Source organism: Electrona antarctica (genome assembly GCF_951216825.1).
Source record: "Electrona antarctica genome assembly, contig: scaffold_176, whole genome shotgun sequence".
Lineage (NCBI taxonomy): Eukaryota > Metazoa > Chordata > Actinopteri > Myctophiformes > Myctophidae > Electrona > Electrona antarctica.
This window is the reverse complement of record NW_027637815.1, coordinates 64,354-67,740: the sequence shown is the minus strand read 5'-3', so window position 1 is coordinate 67,740 and position 3,387 is coordinate 64,354.

Sequence of the window (3,387 nt, the reverse complement as noted above, 5' to 3'; positions counted from 1 at the left end):
AGGTATCAGTGACACCATAGACAACCTTAATGTCAGATATGTCCAGGTATAAGTGACACTACAGACAACATTAATGTCAGTTATGTCCAGGTATCAGTGACAATACAGACAACCTTAATGTCGGTTATGTCCAGGTATCAGTGACACTACAGACAACCTTAATGTCAGTTATGTCCAGGTATCAGTGACACTACAGACAACCTTAATGTCAGTTATGTCCAGGTATCAGTGACACTACAGACAACCTTAATGTCAGTTATGTCCAGGTATCAGTGACACTACAGACAACCTTAATGTCATTTATGTCCAGGTATCAGTGACACTACAGACAACCTTAATGTCAGTTATGTCCAGGTATCAGTGACACTACAGACAACCTTAATGTTCGTTATGTCCAGGTATCAGTGACACTACAGACAACCTTAATGTCAGTTATGTCCAGGTATCAGTGACACTACAGACAACCTTAATGTCAGTTATGTCCAGGTATCAGTGACACTACAGACAACCTTAATGTCAGTTATGTCCAGGTATCAGTGACACTACAGACAACCTTAATGTCAGTTATGTCCAGGTATCAGTGACACTACAGACAACCTTAATGTCAGTTATGTCCAGGTATCAGTGACACTACAGACAACCTTAATGTCAGTTATGTCCAGGTATCAGTGACACTACAGACAACCTTAATGTCAGTTATGTCCAGGTATCAGTGACACTACAGACAACCTTAATGTCAGTTATGTCCAGGTATCAGTGACACCATAGACAACCTTAATGTCAGTTATGTCCAGGTATCAGTACCACTACAGACAACCTTAATGTCAGTTATGTCCAGGTATCAGTGACACTACAGACAACCTTAATGTCAGTTATGTCCAGGTATCAGTGACACTACAGACAACCTTAATGTCAGTAATGTCCAGGTATCAGTGACACTACAGACAACCTTAATGTCAATTATGTCCAGGTATCAGTGACACTACAGACAACCTTAATGTCAGTTATGTCCAGGTATCAGTGACACTACAGACAACCTTAATGTCAGTTATGTCCAGGTATAAGTGACACTACAGACAACAATAATGTCAGTTATGTCCAGGTATCAGTGACACTACAGACAACCTTAATGTCAGTTATGTCCAGGTATAAGTGACACCACAGACAACATTAATGTCAGTTATGTCCAGGTATAAGTGACACCAAAGACAACCTTAATGTCAGTTATGTCCAGGTATCAGTGACACTACAGACAACCTTAATGTCAGTTATGTCCAGGTATCAGTGACACTACAGACAACCTTAATGTCAGTTATGTCCAGGTATAAGTGACACAACAGACAACATTAATGTCAGTTATGTCCAGGTATAAGTGACACCACAGACAACCTTAATGTCAGTTATGTCCAGGTATCAGTGACACCATAGACAACCTTAATGTCAGTTATGTCCAGGTATCAGTGACACTACAGACAACCTTAATGTCAGTTATGTCCAGGTATCAGTGACACCACAGACAACCTTAATGTCAGTTATGTCCAGGTATCAGTGACACTACAGACAACCTTAATGTCAGTTATGTCCAGGTATCAGTGACACCATAGACAACCTTAATGTCAGTTATGTCCAGGTATCAGTGACACCATAGACAACCTTAATGTCAGTTATGTCCAGGTATCAGTGACACTACAGACAACCTTAATGTCAGTTATGTCCAGGTATCAGTGACACCATAGACAACCTTAATGTCAGTTATGTCCAGGTATCAGTGACAATACAGACAACCTTAATGTCAGTTATGTCCAGGTATCAGTGACACTACAGACAACCTTAATGTCAGTTATGTCCAGGTATCAGTGACACCATAGACAACCTTAATGTCAGTTATGTCCAGGTATCAGTGACACCATAGACAACCTTAATGTCAGTTATGTCCAGGTATCAGTGACACCATAGACAACCTTAATGTCAGTTATGTCCAGGTATCAGTGACACTACAGACAACCTTAATGTCAGTTATGTCCAGGTATCAGTGACACCATAGACAACCTTAATGTCAGTTATGTCCAGGTATCAGTGACAATACAGACAACCTTAATGTCAGTTATGTCCAGGTATCAGTGACACTACAGACAACCTTAATGTCAGTTATGTCCAGGTATCAGTGACACTACAGACAACCTTAATGTCAGTTATGTCCAGGTATCAGTGACACCACAGACAACCTTAATGTCAGTTATGTCCAGGTATCAGTGACACCACAGACAACCTTAATGTCAGTTATGTCCAGTATCAGTGACACTACAGACAACCTTAATGTCAGTTATGTCCAGTATCAGTGACACTACAGACAACCTTAATGTCCGTTATGTCCAGGTATCAGTGACACTACAGACAACCTTAATGTCAGTTATGTCCAGGTATAAGTGACACTACAGACAACCTTAATGTCAGTTATGTTCAGGTATCAGTGACACTACAGACAACCTTAATGTCAGTTATGTCCAGGTATCAGTGACAATACAGACAACCTTAATGTCAGTTATGTCCAGGTATAAGTGACACTACAGACAACCTTAATGTCAGTTATGTCCAGGTATCAGTGACACTACAGACAACCTTAATGTCAGTTATGTCTAGGTATCAGTGACACTACAGACAACCTTAATGTCAGTTATGTCCAGGTATCAGTGACACTACAGACAACCTTAATGTCAGTTATGTCCAGGTATAAGTGACACTACAGACAACCTTAATGTCAGTTATGTCCAGGTATCAGTGACACTACAGACAACCTTAATGTTCGTTATGTCCAGGTATCAGTGACACTACAGACAACCTTAATGTCAGTTATGTCCAGGTATAAGTGACACTACAGACAACCTTAATGTCAGTTATGTCCAGGTATCAGTGACACTACAGACAACATTAATGTCAGTTATGTCCAGGTATCAGTGACACCATAGACAACCTTAATGTCAGATATGTCCAGGTATAAGTGACACTACAGACAACATTAATGTCAGTTATGTCCAGGTATCAGTGACAATACAGACAACCTTAATGTCAGTTATGTCCAGGTATCAGTGACACTACAGACAACCTTAATGTCAGTTATGTCCAGGTATCAGTGACACTACAGACAACCTTAATGTCAGTTATGTCCAGGTATCAGTGACACTACAGACAACCTTAATGTCAGTTATGTCCAGGTATCAGTGACACTACAGACAACCTTAATGTCAGTTATGTCCAGGTATCAGTGACACTACAGACAATCTTAATGTCAGTTATGTCCAGGTATAAGTGACACTACAGACAACAATAATGTCAGTTATGTCCAGGTATCAGTGACACTACAGACAACCTTAATGTCAGTTATGTCCA